The sequence below is a fragment of the Anabrus simplex genome, chromosome 3 (genome assembly GCF_040414725.1).
Source record: "Anabrus simplex isolate iqAnaSimp1 chromosome 3, ASM4041472v1, whole genome shotgun sequence".
Lineage (NCBI taxonomy): Eukaryota > Metazoa > Arthropoda > Insecta > Orthoptera > Tettigoniidae > Anabrus > Anabrus simplex.
This window is the reverse complement of record NC_090267.1, coordinates 39,349,886-39,363,747: the sequence shown is the minus strand read 5'-3', so window position 1 is coordinate 39,363,747 and position 13,862 is coordinate 39,349,886. Positions and strand designations below refer to the sequence as shown.

At 38.1% G+C, this 13,862-nt stretch overlaps 1 non-coding gene across 1 annotated transcript in view; it reads left to right on the top strand.

Moving 5' to 3' along the window:
* The window catches only part of LOC136866978 (uncharacterized), a 60,525-nt gene extending 54,144 nt beyond the window's left edge, over positions 1–6,381 (top strand). Inside the window, exon 3 of the transcript XR_011017903.1 lies at positions 901–6,381. This is a non-coding gene — a transcript (uncharacterized protein). The remainder of the gene's footprint in view (positions 1–900) is intronic.
* The last annotated feature ends 7,481 nt before the right edge of the window (positions 6,382–13,862 follow it).

Genomic DNA, 13,862 nt, shown 5'->3' with positions numbered 1-13,862 from the left:
GTAATTGGGCTTGCTGATCCCTTTCTGTTAGACATCGAGCAACTTGAATTTGTTGTGCAAATCCACCCAGCTCTTTAAACATCCGCCAAACAGACCTATCACTCAAATCAAGTTTCAGCAATGTTCATCGTAAACTACACTTTGCGGACTGTAACACCTGTTGGAGAAGTCATCCATGATTCTCGTTTGTGGTGACTGTTCTTGGGCACCCTGTTGTCCTCTTGATGTAGCCATCAAGGTGAATCTGGCATTGCTGGAAACCATATGTTGCAGAAGAAATTTGGATCCTCATGCATCATGGACAACGGTTGGCTGCAATACTGTAATACCTTGCGTTGACGTAAGACAGATCCTATATGGGGAACTTGTCAGTGGCAGCTAACATCGTTCTGTTATTTTGTGCCTCCTTGTTACATTGCTCCTTGTACTATACTTTTAATGTGAAGCAAAGTTGGCTAATTGTGCCCCCACCTCCGTATGACTGGGAGTAATGTTCCATGATTAAACACCTTCCCCTCTGTTATGAGAACCATAATTGCAGAAATCAACACAACACTGAATTCACAATATGTCAAATTATTATATACAATGAATAAACAATTTGTTGGTAGGGAAACATGGACAGAAGATGGGCAATAATTTTAGTATAGTTTGTTTTGCCTCATACCATACATCTGGTACGCATGTGTTGACAAGATTGTGGTCTCTACTTATTAGACCACTGTTGAATTTCTCTACCTGTTACTGGTATATGATGTATTTCTGACTGAAATAGAGTTCCTTGAAAGAGTTTTACTCCGGCATTGATGTTGTTCTTCCAGTTATAATGTGTCTTGTTTGTTTGGTGTTATTCTAATTCAGCCTGGTGTCTACTAATATATTGAAAAACCTCTCTTTCAGATATGAAGGTTTGGACAGATCCATTTGATAGGAAGAAGTGAAACATCAGTCATCTAGTCCCACAATTTGGATCAGTAATGTTAGTTTCATTAAGAAGCTGTTGTTCCAGAGTGTGATTTAGTGTTTAGTGAAGATGATGTGCTGGGACATATTGAAAACTGAACCCATCTGGTATCACCGTTGGAATGTTGCCTGGTTCTTTTGTGGAACACATTGATCATTTCAGGTGGAATGTACAAATCAAGAAATAAATGGAACAGTGCATTATTTAACTGGCTAACATGGCAACATGTTATTGCAGATAATAGTCGTTATCAGAAGCTCATACATAGTCTCTTACTGTGCAACTCCTGGATGAAAAGTGCTAGCCAGAATGCTGTGTACATGTGGTAGCCATATTATTCTGGTAGCTTACGCCACTACTCACTATAGGTGAGGCAAGAATATTGGAATATTTTGGGTTTCACATAGTCACTGAGGGCATATTGAAGACTTGATTAAAGTTCGATGTGGGCGTACGTACTTGTACAGAGATATAATTCAGTATGTGTATGATGTATATCTACGGGTTCAGTAGAAAAGCTAATCATAAGTCGTTCATAAGGCAGTGAAACAACCACCATCCAATTAAGATATTGCTTGACTTATGAAAATTGCTTTTGTGGCTGCTTACAAACAGATTATTGTTATGTAAGGGCAAAAGCTGCAGATATAAAATATTTACAGTAAAATATAAAGATTATGAGATCAAGTATAAAGGAACAAGACTGATAAGATAGTGTAACAGTTAGCACTGTTAGCTATCGTCCTCAGAGGCCTGGATTTGATTCCCGGTATTTCCCGAGTTTAAGATTGACAAAGAGGGCTGGTAAGTGGTTAAAACAGTAAATGCAGCTCACCCCCACTTTACTTACCAGAGTATTGTTTTAGATTAGGGTGAACAAACAGCTCCCTCTGGAGGTCACAGGTAGTGTCTTGTTCTCTGGATCTCAAACTTGACAGCTGTAGCCAGATTTTTGAAGGGCAGAAAGAAGTCCTCTTGGCATTCTGTATCATACTGCATTGTATATAGAAGATCTCTGGTGACATATTCAGTGTTCACCCAGCAAAATTAATTAAAACCCACCAATAGCTTGCCCAAATAGAGTTTGAAATTAGTACACAGACAGCATAAATGGCTGGAATGGAATCCATGCTTTTGGCGCGCAATCTAGTGAATAGAAAGTGTATACCACCACCTCTCCTACCCTGCCGGCTAACATTCTGATGGTGACATTTTTTTTTGACTAATGGGCCTTCTGGCTAAACGCGGTGTCAGACCATATAGACTTGACGCGTTAACAGTCGTGACCACCAGGTGGGCTATGATCAAGAATAGTATAAGAAGAAGAAATCTGGATTGGACACAGTTAAGGAGGAAGAGTGGTTGGATAGAGGAAAGTGGAAAGGTGCTATAAACTTCCCTAGTGGTTTAACGCCGCACTAACACATCGGGTTTGGGGGGGGGGGGGGGGGGGACAAGGATGAGAAAGGAATGGGCTTGAGAATATAGTGACCGTGGCCTTAATTAAGGTACAACCCCAGCAGTACTGTTGATGTTGATTCAAGTCAGGCTGTAAGTCTTCTGTGATATAACCATATTATACTGGGATCATTCAAAAGGCTTAAGACTACTCTGAAGGAGTTATTTGTTGGATTTTGTACTTGTTCTTGTTCTTTATACCATTTACGCTTTATACGAATGGGGCATATTAGTAAGTAATAATCAGATTCAATTTCTGCACCTCTTAAGACTCTGATATCCAGAGCCATTTCATAGAGTTTTCTTTTGCAAATTATATAGTCAATTATGGATCTCTAACCACATGCTTCCCAAGTGAACTTGTGTTGAAACATGGTGTTCATTATTTTGTTCTGTTATATAGGACAAAATCTATCAGTCTAGTGCCATTTCTTCACCCTGTATACCAAAAATTTAGTCTAATTTCATATTACTCTAGCATTGATATATCCCATCAGGACAGGATGATCATATCAGACTTGTTGATTTTGTTTATAAAGAACCTTTGAGAAAGCTTAAGTTTTAATGTATACGTAATTGTTTAGTTCCAGATTAAATGCATGATTTTTTTCCTCCTAGTGGTTTAACGTTGCATTAATACGTCAAAGGTTTTCTGTGACGCAAGGATGGGAAAGGGCTTGGACTGGGAATGTAGTGGCCTTGGCTTTAATTAATGTACAACCCGAGAATTTGCATGGTGTGAAAATTGGTAACAACGGAAAATCATCTTCAGGGCTATCAACGATCGGATCCAGGATTCGAGTCCACCATTTCCCAAATGCAGGCTCACTGCTATGCAACCCTAACTGCACAGTTATCTTGCTTGATTATAATTATTTATTGAGGATCTTAAGTGTTTGTGAACCTTACCGGGCTGGTTCAGATGGTTGAGGCGCTCCTGACCCCAGCTTGGCAGATTCGATCCTGACTCAGTACAGTGGTTCTTGAAGGTGCTTAATTACATCAGCCTCGTGTCATTAGATTTACTGGCACAAAAAAGAACTCCTGCAAGACTAAATTCTGGTGCCTCGGCATCTCTGAAAACCGTAAAAGTAGTTAGTGGGACGTAAAGGACAATAGCTTTTGAACCTTGAGCATAACATCTAATTGGTCATCGTTATAGGCAATGCCTTGAACATTCCAAGTTGCAAAATTAAGTATATTTCTCTTTCATCCTTTTGTATGCATGTGTTGTCATCTTTATGGTCAGTTTGGCTATTATCTTTATAAGACTGAAAATAACATGTTGTCCTTCCAACTGGGTGTTTGCCAGGAGGAAGCAAGTCTATGGTAAGACCCCAAATAGAGTATGGTTCCAGTGTATGGGCCCCTCACCAGGATTACTTGATTCAAGAATGGAAAAAAGAAAAGAAAAAAAAAAACTAAAGAAAAGCAGCTTGATTTGTTCCGAGCTTTTAGTGGAGAGATGGCGTGGAATGACATTAGTAGACGAATAAGTTTGAGTGGTGTTTATAAAAGTAGGAAAGATCACGATATGAAGATAAAAGATCGAATTCAAGAGGACAAATTGGGGCAAATGTTCATTTATAGGAAGGGGAGTTAAGGATTGGAATAACTTACCAAGGGAGATGTTCAATAAATTTCCAATTTCTTTGCAATCATTTTAGAAAAGGCTAGGAAAATAACAGATGGGAAATCTGCCACCTGGGCGACTGCCCTGAATGCAGATCAGTAGTGGATTGATTGATTGATTGATTGATTGATTGATTGATTGATTGATTGATTGATTGATTGATTGATTGATTGATTGATTGATTGATTGATTGATTGATTGTGATGGGAGTGCCACCTACTCCAGAAGGCATGAGTGAAATATAGGCCACCCCTAACATGGGAAACAGACACCTACCTTTGCAGCCGCCCCTGGCGTAGAGAACAGACGCTCCATGGTGGATTCCAGTGTAATGTCCTCCATTACAGGGATAACCAACCCTCCTAAGGGAGCTTATCCGCCTGAAGCCATTAGCTCCCTTAGCGGGGTCAGGTTATTTACCCCCACCCAACATTTGGCCTTAGCATTGTAGCTAGTGGATGCCAAACCAGCAAACTCTCTCGCTTTTGCATTCCAACTTTGGGAACAGGCATTATTGGTCGAGTTCTATGGATTCTGTAGAGATAATTATTGTTGTTGTTTGGATCATTAGTCCATAGACAGGTGTAATGCAGTCTTGCCACCCTATCCTGTACTAATCTTTTTATTTCTATGTAGCCACTACTCTAATCTGTTTGTCATATTCATGCCTTAATCTTCTTACTGTACTTACCACTTACACTTCCTTCAAACAAACTAATTTAACAAGTCCGAGGTGTCCGAAGATGTGTCCTACTATTCTCTCTCTTCTTCTGTTTAAATTTTGACAAATTGTTCTCCTCTTACCAATTCAGTTTCTGATTTAATCTACCTATCTCATCTTCAGCATTCTTCTGTAACTTCACATTTCATAAGCTTCTATTCTCTTTCTTTCTACTGAATTAGTTCTTATTGATATTTCACTTCCATACAGTGCCACACTCCAAATGAAAGTCTTCGAAAACATCTGTCTAATTTGTGTATCAATGTTTGAAGTGAGTAAATTTCTTTTGTTAAGAAAGGCCTTCCTTGCTTGTGCTAGTCTGTATTTTATGTAGTCTTTACTTCTGCTGTCATTTATAATTCTACTACCCAAGTAATAATACTTATCTTCCTTTAAGACTTCATTTTCTGCCTAATATTTCCTACATCATCTCACTTTGTTCTGCAGACTAAAATAAAATACCGTAGTATCATTGGCAAAACTCAAGAATTTTGATTACATTTACCACCTGTTCTCGATAAACATTGTAAGATGAGAGGGGACAAAGTGAAGCTCTTTCTTACTGCTTTCTGGATTGCTGCTTCTTTTTCATAGTCTTTGATTCTTACCAGTCCAGACTGACTTTTGACAAATTGTAGGTAATCCTTCTTTCTCAGAAACATATCCCAGTCATCTCCATAATCTCAAATAGTTTAATCCAATCAAATGTTCATACAGAAATGAAATAGGTTTTTTTTTTTTTTTTTTAACTGTAGGCCCTAATATTGATTCATCAGAGCTATTAAATTACTTTTAAAATTATGACCGGTGAAAAAAATGGATTTTTTCAATAACAAAAGCTGTGTGAATATTGTTCTTGAACAAAATGTCTAATGTTTGTGTTTGATGATGAAATTTGAAGTTATTATTCTACTGAGTTACTTACTTGAAATAGAATTCAGTATTAATTCTGGAGAGGATGCAGTGTACAATAATAAAAGTTAATATACATTGAGTGGTGACAATTTATGAAATTAGATCAATTTTCACAATGTTTTATCTTTTGTTGGTGAAAATCAGTCTAATTTCATGAAAAGTATGATCATAAAAGTTCCATAGTGAACTATTCAAATATAGTTGCACCCTTATCACTAAACAAGGCGTTTGATAACAGGATTAGCAGTGCATGGTTACCAACACAAAATACGGATAGCAAAAAACATTCCCTGAACCTCAACTGGAATGCATGTGTGAACTCTGCAACTTGCTGTGTGACAGATATCATATCACTAACTACAAAGAGAACGAACCTGATCACCCACTATTGTAAAATGTGAGTGTTTTTGCTTATATTAATTCATCATTTTTATTTCTTTAAACAGTTTGATAGCACTTTTTATCCAGGAAATGCATATGAACAGTTCCACCTATACTGAGACAACAGACACCATTATATATGTAATTTGCAAAAATGTTCAAATAATTTGGTTATAATCACTTTTTAGGCTAGTGGTTACTTTGGCTAATTTCTGTACATTCCCTTTCCTCTATGTACATTATTCCATTTTTGTTGCAGTGAAGTGACAGATACAGTGCAGATAATAAAGGCAAACTTTGATGGCTTAATTTTTTAAAATTCACATCATTGAAATATAACTGAGAAGTTTCACTTCTTTCATACTGTAATTTTGTCTTGGGTTCTCTGAAAATGCAGAAGTAATGAAAGAGTTTTAATAGTATTTTAATTTCAAATCACCACGAACCTGCTACGCCAAACAGGGGGAGAGGTGATACTCCCACATGGCGCGTCCCAGGTGGTGGATAGGGGGGTCCTAACCAGCTTGCCAGCGGACTTGAGGAAAATAAAATACCTCTCGCAGACCAAACACACAACCCCCTGTGGGTGGGGGACGCCGACGAAGAATACACCCACGGTACCCCTGCCTGTCGTAAGAGGCGACCAAGGGATGATTGTCTTGGAACCATGAAACTATTTGTGATTAATATCACCATGCGGAAAACATCATGGGTCGCTTTTACTTGCGCGTAATACCACTATATTAGGTACCAAATAGGTTTGTGATTAGTAGCACACAGGAGCATCGTGCGGTCGGCTTTTGCAGTACCTGTGATTAGTACCACCATATGAGCAGGACCCTGGGATGATAGCTACCATGGTTCTGCCTTGCCTGTGATTAGTACCCACTATATGAGGAACACCACGGGATAGTGGGAGGTCCCTGTGGTTAGTACTCTTATGTGATGAACACCAGAGGTTTGCGTTGCCTGTAAATGGCGCCGCAAAGTGAGAAAAACATAGGTCTGTATTATATGTCGAATTTCATAACTTCTGAGTAGTACAATAATGTGTGGAATACCGCAAGTCTCTGCTACTTTCGATTAGTACTGCAACAGGACAAATACCGTGGTTCTACTTTCTTAGCAATCGGTACCGTTATGAGGGGCCGATAACTTGGATTTTGGACCCCCTTTAGACTGCATCATCATTTCAGTGTTATGCTATAGTAGCAGTCCCTTGGTCAGTAATCTTATTCTTTTATGTCATTTTGTGCGAATGTAAAGCATTGCGGGTCGCATCCACTGATTGTTTTTAATTCATGTCCATCCATTCATTCTTGGTTCTCATGCTTTGAATTCTGGTCAGTGGAGAATATTAGGCTTTTAACTTGTCATTCCATTTTGTCTCATTTCGTACCATTAGGGGCCGATGACCTCGATGTTAGTCCCCTTTAAACAACAATCATCATCATCATCAATTTCAAATCACAATATTTGCATAATGAGACAAGTTTGTATTTAATTTGGAATGTTTGTTCTTCAGTAAACTGAACCTAATAGCATAGCATATAGAAGAGAAAGTGTGATCACTTCTTTGCGCGCCTGTACACTTGCCATTGTCTACAGTAGGCACCATGGCATCTGGGCAAAACTGTGGATGGCAGTCGCTAGCTGATGTAGTTACTTATGCAGTACCTCATATTGCATGCCAAAGTTCAGTTTATTTTTAACTAGCTGATGTACCCGTGCTTCGCTACGGAATTCTACATTGTACACAGAATTCCAGCTTAGGTAGTGTACACGTTGTGAGCAAGATTGTATTAAATTGCACAGCACTTAACGTTACCCTAGAAACGCGATGGGGAAGTCACCAAACGTCTTTTCTCATATGAAAACTGGGTTGAGGAATTTTCATTGTAATGGTAGGACCCTTTGCCTACCATCAGTAACAATCAGGTTGGGGAGTTTTCATTATAATAGCACTCACTCACTCTCCACCTGCCTTTTTACATCCTCAGAAAGACAGTCTTAGTAGTTTTCCCAACTGAAATGAACGTAGGTCATTACAACGATGTCAGTGGGAATGGCGCGATTAAAAGCAATGCTTTCATATGAAATACTCGATCAAATGAAAAACCACACATTTTCTCACTTTTAACGAACAATACTACGCTGCCAATCTAATAGTCCAAAGTTCCAGAGCTGGAATGACCAAGCCACAGACAGCCGTGATCCGTGAACAAGTTTCGTCTTATTTCGGCCGGGTGGGGGTGTCGAATAATGGAGACTTCCAGGGCAAAAACTACCATTATGTTCTTTTACTAATCTGTTTCCTAGGAGTACTCGATGAATCGAAAAGTCTCAGTTCATTACACAGGCGGCGGAAAAATCTGTCTGACTTGGAGGTAAATTTTTCCTCCAAGCCAGAGGAGAAACCCCTTCTTCACTGCTAATTTGGAATAAAATGAATGTAGAATTTAATAAAAGTGGAGAGGAAGAAGCTTTTCTTAAGAAACAGCTCTTTTCAGGGTTGAATTTTGATTTATTTAGTGAACTGTGGTGCTATAATTTGGAATAAGCCTAAATTGCAGTTCTAGACCAAGTCATACTACTAACTACTACTACTACTATAACTACTACTACTACTACTAAGTGAGCCTCTGCCTTAAGTATGCACATTCCTCATTCAAACCAGGATGTCAGAGTAGGGATCGAATAGCTGGAATACTATGATGAACCAGTCTGTTACGTACCGGCATTATCAGAAAATGTATGAACCAGAGGAATGGCATGCTAAAGAAGGAAGTTTCCTATCTCCCCAGCTATATCCCGCCGATATTCAGTCGGGCTGTTTTACTCGGTATGCAGCAGTAATCTCATCTATCTGAGTTGAACGGCAGCATAAGAGACAAAGAACATCACAACAAAGAATGGTCAATGTAATGTTATTATTGATCAATGTTATGCGCTCTCAGTATTGTAGACCTTCACATTTAGTTTTCTTCCGACTCTGAAATACCACACTTATCATAGTCAGTATGGTAAAACTGAATAAAACATAAATGGTCGGAAATTGTATTCTCTATAACTTTTGCTATGCAGCACTTTTCGATAGGACCAATGTCGTATTCTATGAACAGAACAGGCTGAGGACTTGGGTTCGAATATCAGATTGACCTTTATATAAGACACTTCTGACACCATTAAATTCTTAGTCTAATTTATTTAAACAAACTATCAAATATACCCTTACAATAATATTACATCACACTTGTAATTATTCTCTTCTCAATATTACTTTTAAATAACCAATTTATCAGTCTCTGACTTCCTTGGAAAATACACACACTTTTATGATTCACTTTACAACATTTATAAATTCCCTTCAGTCTTTAAAGTTTCTTAACTAGCTGATACTTATCTCGGGTTATAAAGCTTCTTGCTTCTCTCTTGAATCCTCGTTGTGATGTTCCTATGAATCTTCCCTGACGGTTTCAGGACTCGAACACAGACCTCTAAGGTGAATACTAACTGAAGCTACAGTCTCCTTCGAACACTCAGTGAGTTCTCTATGTATTGTCTCTGTACTTTACCCTGTGGGACACTGCTAACCAGTTCTACTACTTGACAGTCTTAATTGCTGCCTAATTTGAATAACTTCTTATACTGCTGTCTTTACTAACTGATGGCAGGCTCAACTACTGCCTAATCTGACTAACTTCATATACTGCTATCTTCACTGACTTTATTCTACAGAGTCTCTTCTGTGTCAAGTGATCTAGTGTCCGTCCCTTCCCAAGAGAACGTTCCTTTCCAATGTTAATAGAATAACTGCCTGAATGACAGCAGGATTACTACCGACAGAATGACCAGAATGACAGAACGATGCAGAATGACCAAGAGACTCCCTTGTCACTCCCCTTTATCATTTCTCTGAGCTTCTGGAACAAGTCATCCCCTACTACTATGTTCCCTCACATTACTGATCTGTTAGTTTCCTATTGGTTACTTCAAGTGTGGTCCCATCCGTCTCATGGATGTACATGTGATTGGTGACCTTCCAGAGATTCTTTCTAGAAAGAATTATTGCACCACAGCGTGCATTCTTATTTTTACAGGGCACCTTGCTATGTGACCAACAACAGGTTTGCTTTTCCTGGTCCACCCTCTAAAAGCTTCTAACTATGACCTTGTAGTCTGTTTACTTGTTTCTCTGACTAATATTCTGATTGCACAAGTTTGCCTCATTCTCAGCTCACTGAAATGTTCCAAGTTGAGATTAGCTTTAAGAAATGCTTTTAATTATAATTGCAATTCTGCACTTATTCACTACACTGATATTCTATTACACTTACTCATTCACTTCCACTGTTTCTTGCTGTATCTTCCTTTTATATATTACACTTAAACAACTCATGAGTATTAGGGATTTCTGACTGGGAGGTCACAGATCGAGTCTCGTTCGATGCGCTCACCCCATAATTTCCGACGGAAGGACATGTTGCGAATCGGTGCTCGCGACACCAATAACTTGGGTATTTAAAAATTAAATTTTAGGCGCCTTCCTATAAACTACAATTTCATTCAGAGTGAATAAAATTGTTTAAACTTATACTGTAGTTTCTTATTCCCCGGCTCTATATACCGACTTTCATTAAATTCTGTTAACCCATTTTCTCGTGGCTCGGCGTTCATATGGACTTTGCAACAAAAGTACAAATTCATGAATATGTGTGTTATCAAAGCCGGTACGGTAACAATGTAAGACATAAATGATCGGAAATTTAACTCTGCATAACTTTCGTTATGTAGTAAGGCTATTCATCGATAGGACCACTCATAATATAAATATTTGAGAATTAAATTTTAGGCCTTCCCCTAAACTACCATTTTACTCACCGTGAGTAAAATTATTTATAGCCTAGTTTGTAGTGGCTCATCCCCCGACTTCACATACTGATTTTCATTCAATTCTCTTCCGCCGTTTTCTCGTGATGCGTGTACTATGGGAATCAACATCTACATCATTTGATGGCCAGGCAGGCATCTATTTTTGGAAATGAGACATAGCTCTCATAGTGCATTGGCACTGCTGGTGGCTTCAAACAGCCTATGCAGTGGCCTCCACGGTATGCACTAGCCTTGCGTCTTGGGTGGTGTGCTAAGTCCCAACTGACGAGCCTAACTTAGCACACGAGGACGAAACGCAGGCAACCAAGAATGAGTTAGCTGGAAAATTTATAATGTCCATTAACGGACCATTATATTGGTATTACATACAGACATGCAGACAGAAATTACGGAATAGTAAAAATTGCATTTCCTTGTTACTGTGGACATGATCGATATAGAAATACCATTCTTTTCAAATTCTGAACAATGTACAGACAGAACTCTTATTTTATATATATAGATGTTAGTGGATCTGTAAATGTTCATGTGACATTCCATTGATATAATGATTCAGACCTCCACACAGAATAAAATGACAGTAACCCAAATGCGATTGCTGTATTGTTTATGCATTTTGAACATCTGACTCTATTACAAGTGCCAGCTCACTGCTCGAAAACCTCTATAGATTTTTCAGTAATAATGGTGGTGAATAAATTGTACCTCTGTGACCCTCTTCAAAAAGGCTAAATTTGGCAAGACACCACTCGCTTTCACAATGGAAATTTGGCAGCTTGATAGTTTAGTATTTCCTGTAGTTTGCTCTTTTGTTGTTAGTCAGCGGTCATTGCAATGAGTTTCTATATTCTGTGAATACATTATTATCGCTGTGAGGAAGGAATGCCTTGCTGTTTTGTAACGGGTTGTACATTAGGCTGCAAGGGTAATAATAAGGTTCTGGTAAGACTTTTCTTTATACCCCCCCCCCCCCCCAAATGGCGGTGACATGTTTTTGAAGCAGACAAATGCTATTCCCCGGAAGGACAGAAATCTCCCTGCAGTGTTCTGTTTGTGATGTTCATTTTCATGAAAAGTACATTTTAAGGCTGATAAATGTATGATTAACGGCAAAGAGACGAAACTTACACGACTTAGATGGCTATCATGGACCATAAGGATTAGGGACAGGATAAAATTTAATGACTAGCTTCTGGTGAGTATGAGTACCGAGAATGAATCCGCAGTAATGAAAATCCACAGCCTGTTTCCAGTCATCTGACCGGCTCAGGAATGGAATGAAGCCCCATCTAGCGGCGAGGATAGGAAATGTGCTGGCTGCCAAAGCCTGTCGCACTCCTAATCCACAGTAATACAGTGTGTATACAGTCATATTATCTTTGGAGTGGGACTGGAGCAGAAGTTCATGCAGTGAAGTTAATATGTTGGAAATTTTCCTCAACACTTTTGCTGAATTTGGTCTTAAATAGAAATTTAGGCTTAAAGCCCACATAAACTCTAGGTGATTATTTTGGAAAATATAATTTCCCATTGTGTAAAAACTGCTTGCATTGTCAGCCCGTTCCTGCTTGTTGTGGAGATAATATTATGTACTCTGTATTTTTATTTTTTATATGTCTAGGACTGAATTTAACATCTTGGAATGTGTTTGTGTGTATGTATTACAGTTTGTAAAGAAATTACCTAGAATTCTGCATAATAAAGGCTGCATGTGTGTATAAAATTATTAGCAAACATAACTTTTTTTGTAGCATCATACATTGCAGACTGCAATACTGTGTTCGGCTACCTTAGCGGCAGAACCACTGAAACAGGTGAAGTAAATACACTTTCTCTTCTAGGCTATATGCTATGCTGATAGCTTAGTGTGTTATGGTCCAGGTAATGTATAGTAATGGAAATACATAGCTGGATTTAAATCCAAAAGTCAGTCATCCTTGAAATACTATCTGATATTTCTCATTTCAAATCCATAAGATGGTTGTCCAACTCATGGCCTAAATAGTCTGCATAGCAGCCTTAATACACACCTCTTCACGTACACACAACACACCATTTCCTTCCCAGGAACTAGCGCTGGTGTCAGCAAAGTCATCCAGTCATAAAACTGGACTTAATTCACATGTATAGTGCTGACTCCAAGTAATTGGAAAATTGCCAAGAAAAAGTGGATTGGTACTTTTCTGAAAGTCATAGCAGTCCTTCCCAAAACTGATCTTTATTAAGCACAAATATATCTAAATATATCTAAAAGTGTAAAAGACAGTTTTTTGTGTTTGCTAAATTTGGTGTTTTATGATCTCCACCTGGTGGCAAATTGTCTTATATTATCAGGTGCTCTAGTTATATGTTATAGTGTGCAACTCTTAATGTTTTCTGAGATGATGATTGGTATATACTTGCTTATTTTAAAAAAGTAAATGATCCTATATTTGTTTCGTGAAGGTAAATTGGTTGTTTTGATCATTCTTGTAACCAAAATTAGAAGACACTCCTACAATTAGGTAATAATTTTATATGTTTTAATTTTTCTTTTTTTAAGTTTTAGGTTCATGCATAAGAATTCAAAAGCTTTGAGATAATAGCTTTATCTAAAAAATAAACATCATATGTGAATTTAATAGCATTCTGTATTGTTAAGTTTAGTATATTTTTAAAGAATGTATTACTTTTGCATAAACTGCAATATACTGTGTGTAGGGTTTTTAAAACCTACACTGTTTAATTAAGATTTCTAATTCACATCATAATTAGTAATGGTACAACAGAAACATTAAATCTATTTCACCAAAACAAATGTTGGCTGGCCTTTGTTTATCAAAGCCCTTTGGACATTCTTAAGATGCAGACTGCCAGAATGGGTAGCTGAGCTTTGCCAAGTGCTGTCATCATAGAAT